Consider the following 21,600-nt stretch of genomic DNA (forward strand, 5'->3'; position numbering starts at 1 on the left):
CCTAGCAGGGCTATATGATCTGATGAGGTCTAGCTCGGGGATTAATCCCCCCCTCTCTCTCTCTCTCTCTCTCTCCCAACACAAACAAAAAGCCCACATCAGACATAGGCACAAAGAATCTAACATAATGCAAAAAAAGATAAATAATAATGATAATGAATAAGAAATACAGTCAAAAGACCAAGCTAAATAAAAGCCAGGGGTTAGGTGTGCAACTTTTGGTTTTCATCATTGCAACCAAAAAGCAATACAAAATGACAAAGACCAAATAATCCATTCAACCACTTTAGCTGTCGAAAGATAAATTTTTGCCGAGCGCTTCGATCTGGTAAAAATTTTCAACGATGGAAAAACTGGATAGATAGATAGATAGATTGACGGACATAAATAGATAGACATAAATAAATAAATGAAGAATGCCAAAAAAAAAAAAATATCCAACCACCCTGGATTTCGCAATAGACTTTTCCCAAACACTTCGATTAGGTGATTTATTTTTCATTTTATTCCAGCCAATTCCAGGTTAGTTCATTCGTCTGAGGTATACTTTTGGAACCGCTGGGGAGTGATACAACCTTCATTAACGTCTTCAGTATGAGGCATTTTCTTAAGCTGAAGGAAATTGTCTTTGCTAGTCTAAAATCGCTGTCTTGAATGCTGAGATGTAAAAGCAGGTTATTACTAAGAATGTGCTTCTAGTCACGAAGAAGTGCTATGGACTGAATACAGAGGAACTTCTTTAATTTCAAGAAAATTATTTTTAACTTTGCCTAAAACTGTCTTGAATGCTGAGCTGTAAAAAGAGGTTAACACTAAGAATATGCTGCTAATCACGAAGAAGTGCTATGGATTGAACGTTGATCTAAGGTATTGTCTTATTCTGCTATCGGGCTTTGGAATATTTGTTGGAAAAACGCGAAAATCTCCGGAAAATTTAGATGAAAAAACTATAATTAAAAACATATTCCTTTCTTTGACAAGCGCTGTGTGTGTGTGTGTGTAATTCACCGGGTCGGTCAGGATCACCTGATGGTCGTGATCGTCAGCTTTTACCCTCCCGGAAGGGAGCTGAGAGCTCATATAGTCCGATCTAAGGGCAAGGCTGTGACCTTCACACACGCACACACCCGTCCCCTTGCTCAAGGGGGACAGTAACCACCCACTTCGTCAGTGAAACTTTTCGCAACCTGAGCGAGGCGCGAACTCCCGTCCACCAGTTGGCAAGCGAGAACGTTACCACTGCACCAGCGAGCGGTGTGTGTGTGTGTGTGTGTGTGTGTGTGTGTGTGTGAGAGAGAGAGAGAGAGAGAGAGAGAGAGAGAGTGAGAACGAAAAAAAAATCTTGCCTCGAAATACTGCACTAAGAATTAAAAAAACTTATCACCACTTAAAAATAAATCAAAGTAAATCACAGAAGAAAACTACGAGGAAGAACTAAATTTTCGACATTACACTTCCAAAAAAAGAAATAATCTCATTTATTCTCATCCCTTATAATTACATTATTTTTAATTTCTTCACTACATTAATTTTCAGCTCGAAAAAATTATTATATATTTTAGCGGTTTTCCTAGATTTTTTCCTCGATTTTTTCCTTGATTTATTCATATATATTATTCCAAGATATGTTTCCTAGATGTTATTCCTAGAGTTTTCCTGGATATTTTCCTATAGTTTCCTAAACATATTCCCTCGATATATCTTCCGATATTTTTTTCTTGATATTTTTCCTAGACACTTCCAGTATATTTTTCTTAGTTTCCTAGATATTTTCTCTAGATATTTTTCCTTGATATTTTCCTATATATTTTTCCTATATATTTTATTCTAACTGTAGTGGTTAGATATTTGTTAGATGGATTTTTCTAAGCTAAGAAAAATCGTTTGAGGTATGCAAGGAGAAAATGGAAAATATAAAACCTAGGAAGGAGCGAATTATAGGCTTTACTATAATATATATATATATATATATATATATATATATATATATATATATATATACCACGTTGAGTACACCGCTTCCCGTCCGATCAGCGAAGTTAAGCAACGTTGGGTCTGGTTAGTACTTGGATGGGTGACTGCCTGGGAACACCAGGTGCTGTTGGCATAACGTTCTCCCTACGTGTCAAGTGGGGTTGGTGGAGGATTAGTGCCCCTCCCTGTAAAACAATTAACTCTAAGCCCTTGGCCACCCCGTTTGGGATACATGGCATCTGGCAATGAATGAATGAATATATATATATATTTTCGTTTCGTTTTTAAAGGCTCCAACATGCTTGCATGTGTCGGCCTTGGTCACCTAATGGCGGCTCTCCACGCTGCACGTTCCATTGCAGCCTCCCTGTTCAGACCCTTAACCCCAAGGTCACACTTAATGACATCGTCCCATGTCTTTCTCGGTCTACCCCTCATAACCACACCCCCAATTATAACACTTCTCACCTTCTTCACCCAATTATCATCCCCCATCCTCTCCACATGTCCAAACCATCTCAATCTACCTCTCCACATCACAACACCAATAAACTCCAGTCCCATCCTACCTCTCAACTCTTCCATCGTAAACCCCGCCCCTCCAGGCCTTGGACGCAGGGACGCACTGCACATCCACCTAATCATTGTCATTTCTTTACGTCTGAGCCGGCGAATATCTTCCTCCTTCACTGTCCAGGTCTCACTACCATACAGCATTACACTCCTAACACATGCTGCATACAAAGACCCCTTAGCACGTAGGGAAAGCCCTCTCAATGTCAAAAGAGGCAAGAGCTCCCTGAACTCCTTCCAACCACTTCTCACCCTAGCCACAGAGCTAGCCCCACCTCCAGCACACAACATGTCTCCCAAATAACAAAACTCTTCCACACACTCAAGAGATTCACCAGCAAGTTCAATCCTTCACGTCTGACAATCTCCACCTGCTCACCCCGACACGTCGTACACATAAAATCAGCATTATCTCGCAGTCTACCTCTGATACCACTACATCTCTTATGCACCCATTTATCACACACCGCACAAGATGGAATTACTTCCCACGCCCTTGTGGCAAACTGCACATGGCCACTCTCTCTCGTCTTTGACAGTACCACCATCAACCCTAGATATCATCACTTTTGTTTTATCTGCATTTACCCTTAAACCCTTGTGCCCCATACCATCTCTCCACCTCCTAAACCTTTCCTCCGCCTCCCCTTCGTTCTCTGCAATCAACTCCAAATCATCAGCATACAACAACTCCCACGGGAGTCCGTTTCTAAAGTCACGTGAAAGGGCTTCAAGTACCATGATAAACAACATGGGACTCAAGACTGACCCCTGATGAACACCAACATTCACGGAAAACTCATCACTCAAATCTCCATTCACTCTTACCTGGGTGTGAGCACCCACATACTGTACATAGCCATAACCACCCTAACCAGCCACTCCTCCAAGCCAAGCTTTCTCATTGCCCACTTCACCACCTCTCTAGGGACTCTGTCAAAGGCCTTTTCCAAATCAACAAAAACAAAATAAAGATCCCTTCTCCTACCAATGTATTTTTCCTGAAGCTGACGAACAATGAATATAGCATCAGTGGTCCCCCTACCTGGCATAAACCCAAACTGCATCTCATCAATATTCACTCTTTCTCTAATCATACCTTCTAAAACTCTCTCCATTACCTTCATTATCTGATCTAAAAGCTTTATACCTCTATAATTTCCTCTTTCCAGGGCATCACCCTTCCCTTTATACACATTTACAATTACATTCTTCAGCCAATCATCTGGGACAACACACTCATAAATAATCCTATTTATCAGGTCATTGACTAAACTCACCCCTATATCGCCTGAGGCCTTCAACATTTCGGCAGTCAACCCAGACACACCTGCTGCCTTCCCCACCCTCATCCTGCCTATTGCCTCACTCACAGTAGCAGTATCAATCAAAGGCCAAGGGCCGGACACTGGATCTGCTGGCTCCAGACCTTCCCTGTCCCAGTCAAACTCCTCATTCAACAACCGGCTATAATGCTCACTCCATGCATCTTTAATATCCTCACTGATCACCACTACCCTTCCTTCATCAATCTTCACACACTGCTCACCCGTAATAGCCCGATTATCCCTCTTCACTTGACCTGCCACCCTAAATATCATATTTTTCCTTTCCCCATGATTTAGGTTATCAAGTAATAGTCTCTGTGACTCAGACTTTGCCCTGTATATCTCTCTTCTAGCCCTACGGTTGGCAGCCAAATATTCCTCTTTGCTACCACCCTTCCTCCATTCTCGGAAAAGCCTTCTATTCTCCTTAACTGCAGCTTCTACACCCTCATCCCACCACCAAGTTACTTTATGTCTTGGTGGTCCTCTTGTCCAGCCGCATGTTACATCAGTAACTCTCAAGAAATTGTTCTTGAGGGCTCTGTACTGTTCGTTAACGCCTCTGTCTACAGCTCCCTGTTCAGCCACCATTCTCCTCAACTTGCTATAGAAGGCATCCCTTACTACTTGGTTTTTCAACTTCCATATTTTCCTCCTAGGTACATAAGCCCTCTTTTTCATCATTTGTTCTTTAAGCGCCATATCACAAATCAATAGTTTGTGCTGCTGCACACAGTCCTCACTTCCTATAACTTTAACATCATTATATATATATATATATATATATATATATATATATATATATATATATATATATCACGGATAATAATGATTAATATAAATGACCTATATTGCAGTGATAAATAAAATAAATTAAAGGTAGATGAATATAAGTGACCTATAATGTAGACAGACATATGTCAATTACCTATAATGCAGATAGATTAATGTAATAGATACCTTCATTGTAAGATGGATAAATTTAAGTGACCCAATACACAAAGATAAACCAAATTTCTGAAAAAAAGACTGGCTGTTTTTTAAAATTTAATCGTGGTATCTCCAGACTCTTTGTATTATTTATCTTAACTGCATGGACTGGACAGAGTATACACAAAACCTCTTCACTACAAGGACGTTTTCCCTTATATAGATAGAGATAGATGGATATAGATAGATAGATAGATAGATAGATAGACTGGCTAAAATCGTCTGGAGTTGGCAGGAATATACTAAAAACACTGGACCATCGAAATTAAAAGTGCTGAAAATGGTACCGGTACTTACATTCTTGGAGGGAGAATTTTGGAGAGGGTGAGCCGCGTTACGATGGTGGGAGTTGTGGTAGTAATTGTGGTTGTGGGAGTTGTGGTTGTAGTTGTGGTAGTAATTGTGGCTGTGGTAGTAGTAGTGGTAGTGGTGGTTATGGTAGTTGTAGTAGTGGTTGTGGTAGTAGCTAAAATTGTGATCGCTGGTGTAGTCGTTAAGTGTAATGGAAGGTTTTGTAGAGGAAGTTGTGAGAGTTGCAAGTGTAGTCGTATGTAAAATTGTATGTGCAGACGTTTTTGTAGTCATAGCTGTATTCGTAATTGTGGTGGTGGTGGTGGTGGTGGAGGTGGTAGTTGTAGCAGTGGTAATATTAGTAGTAACTTGTAGTAGTAGTAGTAATAGTAGTAGTAGTTTTAATATTTGTAGTAATATTAGTAGTATGCAGTAATTTGTAATAGTAGTAGTAGTAGTAGTAATAACAGTAGTAAGCAGTAATTTGTGGTAGTAGTAGTAGCAGTAGTAGTAGTAGTAGCAGTAGTAGTAGTAGCGTAGTAGTAGCAATAGTAGTAGTAGTAGTAGTAGTAGTAATAGTAGTAGTAGTAGTAGTAGCAACAGCGGCAGCAACAGCAGTGGTAGTAGTAGTAGTAGTCGTAGTAGTAGTAGTAGCAGTAGTAGTATTACAAGCTGCAGCAGTGGGTTGTGGGTAGCAGTAGGTAGTACTGTAGTAGGTAGTAGTATAGTACAGTAGATAGTAAGTAGCAGCAAGCATTAACAGATTGTACCAGGTAGTAGTAAGTATTACTAGCAGGTAATGGTAGGTAATAGTAGGTAGCAGTAGTAGGCAGTAATATCAGGTAGTAGTAGTAGTAGTAGTAATAGTAGCAAGTAGTTGTAGTATCAAGTGGTAGTAGGTAATAGTAGTAGGTGGCAGTAGTAGGTGGCAATAGTACGTAGTTGTGGCAAGTAGCAGTAAGTAGTATTAGCAGGAAGTAGTATCAGCTAGTAGTAACAGCAGGTAGTAACAGCAGGTAGTAGCAACTAGCAGTAATAACAGATAATAGCAGCAGGTAGTAGTAGCAGGTAGTGGTAGTAGGTAGTAGTAGCAGGTAGTAGAAACAGGTAGTAACAGAAGGTAGTAGTAGCAGGAAGCAGTAGCAGTTAGTAGCAGCAGTTAGTAGTACTAGGTGGTATTAGTAGGTAGCAGTAGTAGTAGTAATAGTAGTAGCTCTGCTACCCCTGGAGGCCGAGCACTTCACCCACAGAACAGCAAACACATCAAATGATGCAAGAGTGGATGTCAGTGCTAGAGGTTTCTGGACACGTGGGCAGAGGGCGTTCTTCGACATCAGGATATTCGATCCCATGGCAGCATGTCATCGTGAACTGCCTTTCGAAGCTGCACACAAGAGGAATGAACAAGAAAAAAATAGAAATTATCAAGAAAGGATCCAACATGTGGACCACGGTCGATTCACTCCCCTTGTGTTCACAACATCAGGTGGCATGGGTCCAGAGGCAGTGAGATTCTACTCGAGACTGGCAGAGGTTCTTTCTGAGAAGAAACGTCAACCGCAGGGTTCTGTTATGGCCTGGATGAGATGTTGACTGTCATTCTCCCTCGTGAGGTCTGCTCTGCTATGTCTCAGGGGCACAAGATCATCAGCCCTCAGGCCTGCCTCTCTGGCGGGTAAGGATTACGAAGCTACTGTGGTCGAGAGTCGCATAGACCAGCGACTCCAATAGTTTAATGTCTTTATTTACACTGTTATATCAATAAATATAAAATAAAATAATAATAGTAAGAGTAGATGGTTGGTAACCACAGCCGTTGGCGTGCTTGGGGCCAACGGATTGTAATATGAAGGTTAGTGTTAACCTTCACATTACAAGTCCAAATGGTGAACTGTATTAGCAAGGTTGGTTTTGATCTTCACAGTATAATTCCTCAATGGATGGAGGTGATTTTATTTAAAAAAAAAAAGTAATAGTAGTAGTTGTAACGGTAGTAGTAGTAGTAGTAGTAGTAGTAACAGTAGTAGTAGTAGTAGTAGTAGTAGTAGTAGGTAGTAAGCAGTAATAGGAAGTAGTAGTAGCAGCTAATAGTGGTGGTGGTGGTGGTAGTGGTGGAGGTGGTGGTGATGGTGGTGGTTTCGAGGGCTGGACAGGCGGTGGTTCGATTCTCAGTATGGGTAGGGTAGTTTTCAGCCAGTCTCTCTCTCTCATTCTCATCGTAGTTGTCCTGTGCCACACCTTACACCACACCACACCACATCACATCATCACACTACATCACACGACGCCACATCACACCACACTACACGACACCACACCTCAACGACTGTGTTCTCAAGAGTGTTGGAAAGGTCACTGGGTGCTGAGTTAGAAGCAAGAGAGAAAAAAAGTTACACTGCTTTGTACCATTACTGCACTGTGACAAAACAGGACAACCTAAAGTACACAAAACATCCAGGCACCACACCACGCCACACCACACCACACCACACCACACCACACCACACCACACCACACCACACCACGCCACACCACACCACACCACACCACACCACGCCACACCACACCACACCACACCACACCACACCACACCACGCCACACCACACCACACCACACCACACCACGCCACACCACACCACACCACACCACACCACTCCCTGGCCACAGGTAAATCCACTACCGCTAATACATAATTACGCTAGTTCACCTGGAAGATTAATAACATAACAGAATGGCTGGTTGAAACACACACACACACACACAATTGCACGTCATAAAACTCAACGCCTGTACTCCCAAACTCAGGTTAATGAGAAAAGGTGAAGGTATACAACACACCCTTATTTACTGACGATTCCACGAAGGGCAAAGGTAGAGTGTGGGTGAAAAGGAGAGAGGAGAGGAGAGGAGAGGAGAGGAGGAGAGACGCGAGAAGAGGAGAGACGAGAGGGGAGGAGTGGAGAGAAGGGAGGAGAGAAGAGAGGGGAGAAAAGAGGAAAAAGAAAGAGAAATGAAAGCTAGAGAAGGGAGGGAAGTGAAAAGAATGGAAAGGAAGGAATGGGAAGGAAATAGAAGAAAGACAAAGGAGAGAGAGAGAGAGAGAGAGAGAGAGAGAGACAGACAGACAGACAGACAGACAGACAGACAGACAGACAAACAGAGAGAGAGAGAGAGAGAGAGAGGAGCTAAAAGGGAGAAGACGACAACATTATGGGAAAGAGAAGAAAGATGAGAGGAAAAAGAACAGAACACAGTTCAGTCGAGAAGAGAGGAGGAAAAAGGAGAAAAAGAAAGGGTTAAAGGAAGTGAGGAGAGGAAAGGGGAAGAAGAGGGAAGACGGAAAATAGTGGCGAGGAGAGGAAAGAGAAACTGGGAAAGGTGAGAGAAATGACATAGAAGAAGAGAGGACAAAAGAGGAGAAAGGAGAGTGGAAAGAATCATAATAAATTACGGTTGATGATGATGATGATGATTAAGAATGGACACAGTTATTGCTGTATGATATTAATGATGATAATGATGATGGTGATGACTGTGATGATGACGATGGCGATGATGATGATGATGATGATGATAAACAAGACAATGAACAATGTTGACGGCAGTTGGATAAATAAGGGATGGTGATGTGCTAAAGATAATTTGAGAGAGAGAGAGAGAGAGAGAGAGAGAGAGAGAGAGAGAGAGAGAGAGAGAGACAGACAGACAGACAGACAGACAGACAGAGACAGACAGACAGACAGACAGAGACAGAGAGACAGACAAACAGACAGACAGACAGACAGAATATTACAGGTTTTACATAAGGGAATCACCACACCCAACCTCCAGTCAACAGATTCCCACACCGAGACACAAACGAGTCTGACTGGTCGCTGGAAAACACAATCAACCAGTCCCCTAGTTTTTAATATACTAATTGTGTTTTTGTGCGGCTGAATATGAGCCGGAGTTACCAAAGGATTTGCAGGAATAAAATTGTCTGGGTCCCCTAAAAGATAAGGATGAAGCAAAGTAAGCAACACAAGGGCCATTAACATAACCAAAAACCCAACAATATCCTTGAAAGTGAAATAAGGATGGAAAGGAACCTTATCCACTTGCCTTAAAACACCCAAAGGATTATTCGCCATTTTATACAATCACGACTTCTTCATATATAACCTAGGATTTAGACTGGGTACGGACTACCTAAGCTACATTTTAATCCTGCTAAGCATTTGAATTATAGCACTCATTATTATATCCAGAGTAAAAATTACATTCACCTCGAACTTTCCTAGACTATTTCTACTAGTTAACTTAACCTTATTAATCTTCCTAGTACTAACTTTTAGATCTATAAACTACCTACTATTTTATATTACATTTGAAGCTTCCCTAATCCCAACTCTAATCCTTATCTTAGGCTGGGGATACCAACCAGAACGAATCCAAGCAGGAGTTTACATACTATTCTATACCCTATTTGCATCCCTGCCACTCCTAGCCTCCTTACTTTACATCTACAGAACAAACGGGACACTTACTATCGGAGCCATTTACCAAAGAATCAGCCTAAGAATACTATCCCTTATTTGATTCGTCTCCTCTATTATAGCCTTCGTCGTAAAACTACCTATATACTTATTTCACCTCTGACTACCCAAAGCACATGTCGAAGCTCCCGTAGCAGGATCAATGATCCTAGCTGGAGTCTTACTAAAACTGGGAGGTTATGGCTTAGAAGTGTAAGAGATGGATGTATTTTCTTTCATTTATAGACACAAGGAGTGGCGATGGAAGGAAGGAGGGGATGGGAGAGAGAAAGGGGTGGGGGGATGGATGAAGAGGGGGAAGAGGGAGAGAGGAGGTAGGATGGAGGGGAAAGCGAGAGAGAAAGGATATGAGGAGGAAGGAGGGAAGGAAGGGGGAATAGGTGAAAGGAGGAGGGATGAGGACGAGGAGAGAGAGAAAAGAGATGACGGGAATGGGTATGCAGAATTGGAAAACAATAATGATAATGATGATGATGATGATGAGAAGGAGGAGGAGGAGGAGACAGAGATAAAATAAGAGAAGCAAAAGAGCAGAAGGAGAAGAAAAAGAAATGGGGAGAGGGAACAAAAAAAAAAGAGAGAGAGAGAGAAAGAAAAGGAAAGAGAATATAGGACAAGAAATTGGTATTCTAAAAGCTGCCAGGGGCCAAGGTATCCATTCTTTTCCCCAGTGTGTTCCAGGAAGCGGGAGGAAAAAAAAATAAGGAAATAAAAGAGCTTCACTTCGTCACTCACGCACATACTGCCTCGCTCTGTAGCCTCCCTGGTAGTCCCCAGTGGCCAATAGTAATCCCAGATAGTCCTTCGTGGTCTTAACTCAGATAGTCCCGAATAGTTTTATCTATCCATCTATCTATCTCTACTGTAGCCAGACGCCATAGTCCTGTAAGTAGTGGCCGTTTGACTTTGAATTAGCTGTTTTACGAGGGGGGGGAGTAAACCCTCCGGCAACCCACTTGCTGACACGTAGGGAACACGTATGGGTTGGTTATATGGTTACCACCCAGCGTTGTAAATGGTTTCCTGTCTCACAGAAATCCATTTGGCTTGTCACTCAATGTAAAGCCACTTGAAAAGGAGAGAAGAGTAATAAAAAGCAACAGGAAAGATGGGAAAAATAGGAAGAGAGGAGGGCAGGCACAGAAAAAGAATGATGAAGGTGATATAAGTAGTAGGCTGCACTACATCAAGTGGGTGGATGATGGTCGCCAATAAATCTTCCCAATATTCCTTTAGTAGTCTGAAATAGTCTTCTACTTTGTAATAATGACTAAGAAAGGAAAGGGGATAGGGAAAGAAGAGAAGAGGAGAGGAGGGGAGGGAAGGGATGGGGAGGAGGAGGTGGAGGGAAGCATCCATGAATTCTCTCGTAAGCTGAATAAAATCGTCTGGAACTATCAAGAATAGAATGAAGAGTAGGACGTCAAAGTGAAGGGGTTAAAAAGGCCACCTCACCTGCATCGCTATCACCTTCCATTAGCTCACCTGAGGAACGGTATTTGACAGAGGGGCACCACGTCACAGCCAGGTGATGAAGGTAAACAGTGAGGCATCGTAGGTGGTAGGTAGGAGCTGGGATATACACACACTTATACCAGCACACACACACACACACACACACACACACACACACACACAGGATGCGTACTGTATTTTCATCTGAACATTATCTAGCTTTTATGAAAGTTTTTGTTAACAAAGATACATAGATTTACAGACAGTCTTAATCGTTGTAATAGTAGTAGTAATAGTAGTACAGTAGTAGTAGTAGTAGTAGTAGCAGTAGTAGTAGTAGTAGTAGTAGTAGTAGTAGTAGTAAAGGTTGTAGAAATGGTAGTAGTAGTTGTAGTAGTACTGGCAGTAGTAGTAGTAGTAGTAGTAGCAGTAGTAGTAGTAGTAGTAGTAGTTGTAGTAGTAGTAGTTGTAGTAGCAGTAGTGGTAGTGGTAGTAGTTGTACTTGCAACCCCAGACTCACCTGAACGTGAACCCAGTGGAATGCAGGCTGATGTTCCCCTTCTCTGACAGTCTACCGTCGTCCTCTCGGGGAATAGGAGGGAGGTGAGGGACGTTTGTATATCCAGGCAGCTCCACCGCCCAGTTATATCCGAGCCATCACATGAAGGCGTCCGTGTTCAGCACCGATACACAGATGAACACACAGAAACACACTCGACCACAAGAAAGCAATTTCCATCAAAATTAGAAATGCTTTATCGTCACTCTCCCCACCACCATCACCACTCCACCACCCCCACCAAATTAGGTTATCCTCACCATCACAACCATCACCAGCAACCATCCTCCCCGCCAAACTATCGCACACAAATTGGCCTAATCACTTACAGTCTAATTACGCAAACGACCCTAACTTTGGGCACTTTTCACCTTGCCTGTCGAGAGAGCAAGTGTGGGTGTATTTAATTCAAGTGTTGTTTTTTTCTTTACAGAGCAGTATGATTGTGTGTGTGTGTGTGTGTGTGTGTGTGTGTGTGTGTGTGTGTGTGTGTGTGTGTGTGTGTGTGTGTTTGTGTGTGTGTGTGTGTGTGTTTTGCTTCACCACGCTAAGGGTATGAGCATTAATTTTCAAACCACACTGACCCTGAGACATCTTGAAAAATAGAAAGTCAAAATAACATGAATAAAATCCAAGCATCATCGTCCTGAAATATTCTAATTCCATCACTCCTTCCCAAATGAATTACTGCACCGGTATTTTGTTCACTTTTGTACCGTAATTATATTTTTCTTACCTGTGCGCTGTTTAAAAAGAGTGTTCATTTCAAACATTTATTTTGTTTTATGGTATTTTATTGGCTCATTTAATATTTACTTTTCACTTATAAATGTGTTCAGGTATGTTTATCTATCACCGTATCTGTCTGTGAATTTGTGTACGTGCTTGTGTTCCTATATATCTACCTACCGACCTACTCAGACATCTGTCATATCGAATTATAGAGGAAAGAGAGGGCGAGGGGAAGAATAATAGGGAAATGTGAAAATGGCCAAGAGTAATTAATATAAACTGATTACACACACACACACACACACACACACACACACACACACACACACACACACACACACACACACACACACACGGGGTACGTGTTTTCAAGGAAGCTCATAATTTTGGGAGTAAGTAAACAATCTGGCAAGATCAAGGAAACAAGGAAGAAAAACATCCATCGGCATCTTTCCCGTAGCTATTGATTTTACTTATTCATTTATTTATTAATGTAAGGAAGAAGGAACCAAAGGCTTTAAGCACGCGACATGGTTCACTCCAAGAAAAATAAACTGATGCAAAAACAGAAATTCACGATCAGCTCATTTTGAGATAAAGTAAGAATAAAGAAAGAAAAGGATGTTAGTGATCATTACACAAAATAAATAGGTAAGAAGAAAGTGTTAAGGAGCATCCATAAGCGACGACAAGACGACCCAAGGAGTTAAAGGCTACTTCCATAGATAAATAGATAGATAGATAGATAGATAGATAGACAGGCAAGTAGATACAGATACTGTTAATGAATCTCGTAGTGAGAATGAGGCTGGGGAGGTGAGAGGACTTAAGTATTTGACTGTTCCTGGACAAACAACAATAACAACAAGAACAAGAACAGCTACTACTAGTACTGCTACTACTGCTACTACTACTTCTACTACTACTATTACTACCATTACTACTACTACTACTGCTACTACTACTACCACTACTATTACCACTACTACTACCACTACTACTACTACCACTACTACTACTATTACCACCGACCACCACCATCACCACCACCAACACTACTACTCCTATTACTACTACTATTATTACTACTACTACTACTACTATTACCACCGACCACCACCATCACAACCACCAACACTACTACTACTACTACTACTACTACTACTACTTTTGCTGCATAAAATAGTCCGCGGGTAACAAGACCAAAGTCACACTGAATGGGTTAATGAGGTCTTGCCCTAAACATCAATTAATTGCCGTCAGTCATAGCCAGTGTATGTCAACTAGTTGCTGGAGCCATTCCCACACGTCTGTCTGTCTCTATCCATCTATCTGTATATATCCATCAGTCTCTATCTATAACAATTAATTCCTTTATCCAATTAATTTCAGTGTATTAGTCTGTCTGTCTGTCTGTCTGTCTGTCTGTCTGTCTGTCTCTGTCTCTGTCTGTCTGTCTCTGTCTCTGTCTCAGTCTGTCTGTCTGTCTGTCTGTCTGTCTCTGTCTCTGTCTCTGTCTCAGTCTGTCTGTCTGTCTGTCTGTCTGTCTCTCTCTCTCTCTCTCTCTCTCTCTCTCTCTCTCTCTCTCTCTCTCTCTCTCTCTCTCTCTCTCTCTCTCTCTCTCTCTCTCTCTCTCTCTTTCTCTCTCTCTCTCTCTATTTCCTCCCATCGCCTCGTCGTTTCTCTTCTTCACTTTTTCTCTCTCCAAAACTCAGCTAAGCGTCCCTCCATTTCCTCCTTTCGTTTCCTCCATCCCTCTCCTTCATCCTCCTCCTTCTCCTCCTCTCAGCATTCTTCCCTTAATTCCTCCCTTTTCCCTCCTCCTCCTCTCTTCTTCCTACCTTTTCGTCTTTCTTCTTTCCCTCCTGCTCCTCCTCCTCCTGCTCCACCTCCTCCTCTTCTCTTTATCACAGTCAAGGTAAAAATCTGTTCATTTTCTTCAGGTGTGTTGGGCAAGCCTGCTGGTTATGGGGAGGTGAAGAAGAAGAAGAAGAAGAAGAAAATGAGGAGAAGGAAGAGGAAGAGAAGAAGAAGAAAAAGAAGAAGAAGAAAAAGAAGAAGAAGAAGAAGAAGAAGAAGAAGAGGAAGACGAGGAAGAGGGAAGAAGAAGAAGAAGAAACAGAAAAGGAAAAATAAAAAAACAAGAATAAGAGGAGGAGGAAGAAAATAGAAGAGAGAGAGAGAGAGAGAGAGAGAGAGAGAGAGAGAGAGAGAGAGAGAAGGGGGTGGGCACCCCATCGCAGCTGAAGGAAATGGGCAAATTTTACTTCAGAAGTGATAAAATATTTAAGGAAGCGACTGGCAGCTGTGTGAAGAGGAGGGAAGATCAGGGAGGAATTACATAGGAATTACATAGGAATGCAAACAGCAACAGACCTTATGGTCCTTTCGAGGCTGCTTGTTAAAGAGAAAACTATGACAACAAGATCTAACTCTACATGATGAAGCATAAGGATAGTAAAGCAAGAAGGCTCCCCTCACCCCCAAACCCTCCACGAAAAAGTGAGAAAAACCACCATGCAGCATGGAAAAACTGACATGGAACTCTCACAGGAAATAATGGAAAGGAAAAGTCACATTCTATAATACTTTATCTATAAGTTACCCGTTTGATTAACAAGAGAAAGTATTCAAATAAACTAATAGTTACGGCATTACCTTATAAACAAGTATATTGAGTTACTGGGGCGACTGTGGACATAACATGGAAACTACATAGTCCACAGTGTGGATGTTTAGGGGTGGTGCGGCAGCCTTGCCTGGCACTTTTAAGGTGGGCAGCAGTCAATCAGGCCCTAGCTCTGTTCACTCCACTGAGACAAGGAACTCTCCCATGTGGGACACGTACACAAGTTTCATCCTGAAGCAGTGACCCCTGGTACATAATAAAAATCCTGATGGTGGTCACTTGGCTAACAGGGACCCTCAGTGATCCACAGCCCATCACAGGCGAAAGTAAGAGTAGTGACTGTGAACTCAGGGCTATCTGTGCAGATCCTAATCTGTTTACCGTATATTACCTTATTTGCATTGAGTAAATCGAAAAATGTATAATGACTTGATGCGACGCTATGTATGGGTATGTTAAGTTTACGGGGTGTCCTGTAGACACGAGGGGACTGCACAGTGAACGGTGTGGATGTTTAGGGGTGATGCAGCAGCCTTGCCTGGCGTTTTTAAGGTAGACAGCAGTCAATCAGGCCCTAGCTCCATTCACTCCACTGAGACAAGGAACGCTCCCATGTGGGACAAGTACACAAGTTTCCTCCTGAAGCAGTGACCCCTGGTACATTAAAAAAAAATCCTGATGGTTGTCACTTGGCTAACAGGAACCCTCAGTGATCCACAGCCCGTCAAAGGTCGGAAGTAAGAGGGCTATCTGTGCAGATCCTAATCTGTGTTTATATTACTTTATTTGCATCGAATAAATTGAAAAATATATAATGTTGTGATGAAATGCTATGTACGGGTATGTTGTTTATGGGGTGTCTTGTACACAAAAGGGCAATGAACTTACCTGTAGCCATAAAAGCAAGTTATTCGGACAGAAAAAGAGTCAGCTGAGGATTCTCGTGCTTAATACTTATCTATTTTGTTTTTGAATGTCTTAATTGAGATACTGTTCACGGTATCTGAGGGCAATCTCTTCCAGATATTTACGACTCTGTTGAAGAAGTATTTTGCTTCATGGGATCGGAAATGCTTTCCCATAACTTTGCAGCCATTACTTCTGGTTTTACTCGACCGGTCTATTTCAAAATATTTATTCATGTCTAAGTTGTCATATCCCTTCATGATTTTGAAAACTTCACTAAGGTCACCTCTTAACTTGCACTTTGTTAAGCTAAATAATTTAAGTTCTTCAAGGCGTTCCTCTTATGGTTTGTTTCTAAGTCGTGGTATCATTTTTGTGATTCTTTGCTGTATTTTCTCTAGTTTTTCAATGTCATTCCTGTAGTATGGAGACCAGAATTGCAAACAATACTCAAGATTGGGGTGCACTAACGAGTTATACAAGGCAAGTATGACTTTTCCGATTGAAACTCCGAAGTTCTTCCAATAAAACCCACCAGCTTGTTTGCAATTTTAACCGCCTCGGTGCACTGCTTACTCGGTTTTAGGTCATTTGATATTATCACACCAAGATCCTTTTTATTGTCTGTACTTGAAAACTGGAAATTATTCATTTTGTAATTCGCATGGACGTTGTTACTTCCAATATGAAGTACTTTACATTTTTCTGTGTTGAATTTCATTTGCCATTTTTCTGCCCAGCTTGCTAAAGTATATATTAAGGTAATGTTGTAACAGCTGTTATTGTAATTTTGAAGTTACTTTACTGGTTATTTTAGTTTCATCTGCAAATTTGGATACTTCACAATTTAGACCCTCATCAATATCGTTTATATAGATAATAAAAAGTATCAGTCCAAGTACTGAGCCTTGGGGAATGCTGCTAGTCACATTACGTCATTTGGATTCCTTTCCGTTTATCACAATTCGCTGTTTTCGGTCTGAAAGCCAGTCTTGTAACCATTATGTGCTTCTATTTTGCTCATGAGACGTTTGTGAGGGACAATGTCAAATGCTTTCTGAAAGTCGAGGTAAGTTATATCTACTGCTCTTGAGTCATCATATGATTTGTAAACATCATGGAAGAAATCCAGTAAGTTAATTAAGCATGAACGACGATGTCTGAATCCATGCTGTGAGTCTTTAATTATATTATTTTCTTCTAGATAATTAACTATTTTATCTCTTAAGATTTTTTCAATTAACTTGCACAGTACTGACGTTAAGCTGATTAGTCTGTAATTTCCTGGGTGTGACGCATTTCCTTTTTTGAACATTGGTGTTACATTTGCTAGTGTCCATTCGCATGGAACTTTCCCAGGACTTAACGATTTATTGAATAAGACAGAGAGTGGCGACAGTAACTCATTTTTTGTTTCTTTGAGAATTCTCGGTGATATTTTTTCAGGGCCAGGGGTTTTGTTTATGTTCGTACTATTTATGGCTGAGAGAATATCACTATTATGGATAGCACAGTTACCAAGGACTGTGCTATTTGCTTGGTTTGTGGGTAACAGTTGGTTTCTGGTGGTGTTTTCTACTGTAAAAACAGACGCAAAGTAATCGTTAAGAATGTTCCACATTTCGACCTCATTTCCTGTGTGTTTGCCATTGTTCGTTTCTAAAGGGCCAATTGATGTAGTCATAACCGTTTTCTTTTTAATGTAGTAAAATTCTTTAGGATTTGTTTTGCATGTATTAGCATTGTGGATCTCCAGTGCTCTTTTGCTTTGTTTAACAAGTCTTTTCGATATGCTTCGTAGATTTTCGTACTGTAATTTATCATTATTAGTGTGTGTAGTTTTATATTTATTGTATGCCTGTTTTATGGCTATTAAATTGCTTTTAATTTTACTGGACCACCACTTTTGTTTACTATTACCAGCTGGACGCCTGTTACGTAGTGGCACACGTGACTTTACCACTTCATTAAATTTTTTGGTGAATTATTCCCATGCTTGGTTTATGTCATCGGTGTCAGACATATGATTCCAATTAGTAGTTGCAAGTAGCGTTCTGAGCCTGGTAAAATCAGCTTTGTGATAATCTGAAACCTTTTCTTTGCTCTGTTTCTTTTACTTTTTCGGTAATAATATTAAACTGTATAATTCGATGATCACTGGAACTAAGCTCAGGTCCGATTTCAACACTGTTAGCTAGGTTATCATTTGTAGTTAAGATGATGTCTAGCATATTGTTTCCTCTCGTTGGGTATTCTAAGTGTTGGGAAAGTGCACTTTCTTGAAGATTCATATATAGCTCTTGTCCTGAGTGTGCAGTTAGCGGTTCCTCCCATTTTGTTACCGGTAGATTAAAATCTCCAAAAATTACGCTATCCTCTTCACAACAAATTTCCGCAGCAATTTAATCATTAAGTTTTTCATATGTGTCAGTTGACTGTGTTGGAGGACGATAGACGAGACATATTTATTTCGTGAGATTTAATTCTCAGCTGAACGTAACTATATAGCATCTATGTTGGTAATACTGGGTTTAGGTAGCACAAGGGGGTGGAGACAAGATTTCACGTATAATAAAACACCGTCACCAGCTCGGTGCGGTCACTCATAGCTGACAATATTGTACCCTGTCAATAAGCATTCTGCTAAAAAGTCAAGGTCAGATGTGTTAATCCAGGACTCCGTGATCCCAACAATGTCATAATATTCTAGGTAAATAAGAGATTCTAAATCCTCAAACTTGGTGCATAGACTACTTGCGTTAACATAGCAGACTCTATTTCGTCCCAAACAGTTGATGAACTGACTCTGTGGATTTTTACGTTGAGGTTACTGCTCCTGAACGTGCCACGGTTTTTTATCTGAAGATGGCAACTTTATCATGTAAAAGTCTACCTAGCCATGGAGGAGGAGGAGGAGGAGGAGGCATATCGATATTAAGACGACAGACATAACACAAAAGAAAATGATAAGGTGTGATATCCATTACGTGTATACCAACACACACACACACACACACACACACACACACACACACACACACACACACACGCACAAGCACGCGCGCGCGCGAGCGTACTACTCCCCTCCTCGAAGGAGAGACAAATGTAACAACTCTTCACTAAACCGATAATACTGCACAACGCCTTAATGAGGGAATTACAACACACACACACACACACACACACACACACAGAATTGATGAACTCGAAAGACGTCTAAACTACCAAAAAGACTACAGTCGACGTAACAACTTACGAATGACTGGGATTCAAGAACAGCCTGGTGAAACTTGGGAACAAACATCCGCAATGGTAATGAAGCCATTGGAAGAGAAGCTTCAACTACCTACAATGAATCTAGAACGTGCACACCGAGTAGGACCATTTGATCACTCCCGTCCTCGAACAGTTGTTGTAAGATTCAGCAATTTTGGGGATCGTGAAGCAGTGATGTGAAATGCCAGGAAACTCAAGGGTACAGGAATATACATTAATGAGGACCTTTGTTCGGCATCCCAGGAAATAAAGAAGAATCAGATTCACCTGCTGAAGCAAGCAAGACAAGGAAAAATGGCGTTCTTTAAATATACCAAATTAATAATAAAGGAGAAAAGTGGTCAACGATCATTATCAGTAGAAGGGGCAGGCTGCTCAACCTCTGGTGGTGGGGGTAACTTGATAGAGTCGGACGGCAGTTTTGGCGGTTCTGTGACAGTGGGAAGTGCTCGGGTACCTGACAGCGAAACACCTTCAGGGATAACTTTGAGCACTGGAGGTGAGGAAGCGGCTGCAGCAGGTGCTGTCGACGTTGCGTCTGATGGTGTCGATAGTTTGATAGCTTTGACAGCTGATTCTTCACACACAGTACCAGAAGACTCTAATGGTGCCACTGCTGCTGCGGCTCCGGGAAGGGCTGGTGATAAGGTCTCCAGTGAAACTGCTGGTGACCTGGCAGAGGCTGGCGGCACTAAACAGCGGCAGCAAAGGAACGTCAGAGAACGCAAGAGGAAATAGATAAGTTACTGCTCTAACTGAAACTTTTGATCAATTTATATCCATAGAATTTAGCAAAATAGATTTGGCTGAAGAATTACCTTTTGCCAATGCAAGTGATGATGAATTATATACTATTCTAAATAGTCCAAGTTTAGTGAGCTGCATCAACGATTCCCATAACTTGGAATTCGATCCCTTTAATATACATGAAGATAAATATAACAATGACTTAGATATCAGTAAATTATACACCCACCTAAGACACCTAGATATTCCAAAATCAAAATATATCTATGTTGACGACCTAGACCTGCCTAGTAATAACAATACTATTACAATATCAAGTATGAATATACGATCAATTCCAAAAAACCTTCAACACTTTACTGACACTGTCTTGTATAATGAATGTAAAGAAATAAATATTCTTGGTATTACAGAAATAAGGTTAGACCCACATCTTGCTCCATCTATGGACTATCAGGGTACAATATGTTTACAAACTGTAGAAATAAGTACGGTGGAGGTGTAGCAATATATATTTCAACTGACTACCTTTCGTTAGTACAGAAAGAATTCTCATTAATGGAGTCTTTTATAGAATGTATAGGTGTTGAATCTGTTATTATGAATAAAAAGTCGTTATTCATATGTATCTATAGGCCTCCAAGTGGTAATGTTTACAGCTTTCTAAATTCGATGTCAGAAATTCTTTCCTTAGCCCATGATAAACAATACCAAGCGATTTACATATTAGGGGATCTTAATTTGAATTTGTTGAAGAGTAATGACAACTCTGTTTCTGAGTTTATCAATGTCATGTATTCTTTTTCTTTATTTCCCGTAATAACAAAGCCGACAGGAGTAACTGACATGTCGGCCACACTTATAGGTCACATTTGGATAACACAAGTCGAATTCAATATTGGTAACTATATAATACAAACAGACATTACTGATCACTTCCCAATAATCTCTGTTTAAATGTATTCATGGAACTCCTGATGTTACTTAATCCATTAATAAGAGAATGATACCATCTGGTGCACTAGAGCGCTTCAAATATGACCTTGTCCATGTAAACTGGAATAACGTATTAACATCAATCTGTCCCAATAACTCATATAGCATATTTTATAATATATATAATACATTATATCAAAAACATTTTCCATTGAGAATGGTTCGTATAAAAAGAAAATGTGAAATTAGTCCATATATAACGACGGCTTTAAAAAACAGCATTAAAGAAAGAAATAGATTAGAGAGACTGGCAAAAAAAATGCCACTGACCTATGGTGAAAAATATCGACAATACAGAAACATACTGACATCAACTTTAAGAGCAGCAAAGAATAAGTATTACAAAGATTTATTGAAAGAAAGTCAAGGAAATCCTAAATCCCAGTGGAAAGCTATAAACTCAATACTTGGTAGAACAAACAACTTAACCTCTGTGCACTCTATTGAATTAAAGCCTCCTAGCTTTGACACCTCTACCTTATTTAATGAACGTTTTTTAAAAATCTCTAACATAAAATTAGCTGGGATGGAAAACAACCATAACAGATACTTAAATAACTCTCCTGATTTTTCAATATACTTACCTCCAGCACAACAGACTGAAG

General features: G+C 40.7%; 1 pseudogene; it reads left to right on the forward strand.

The window, feature by feature from the left end:
• The first annotated feature begins 1,988 nt into the window (after positions 1-1,988).
• Positions 1,989-2,107, forward strand: LOC145416144 (5S ribosomal RNA; annotated as a pseudogene).
• The last annotated feature ends 19,493 nt before the right edge of the window (positions 2,108-21,600 follow it).

This window comes from Coenobita brevimanus, chromosome 104 (genome assembly GCF_032717465.1).
Source record: "Coenobita brevimanus isolate Jiangsu-jjx chromosome 104, ASM3271746v2, whole genome shotgun sequence".
NCBI lineage: Eukaryota > Metazoa > Arthropoda > Malacostraca > Decapoda > Coenobitidae > Coenobita > Coenobita brevimanus.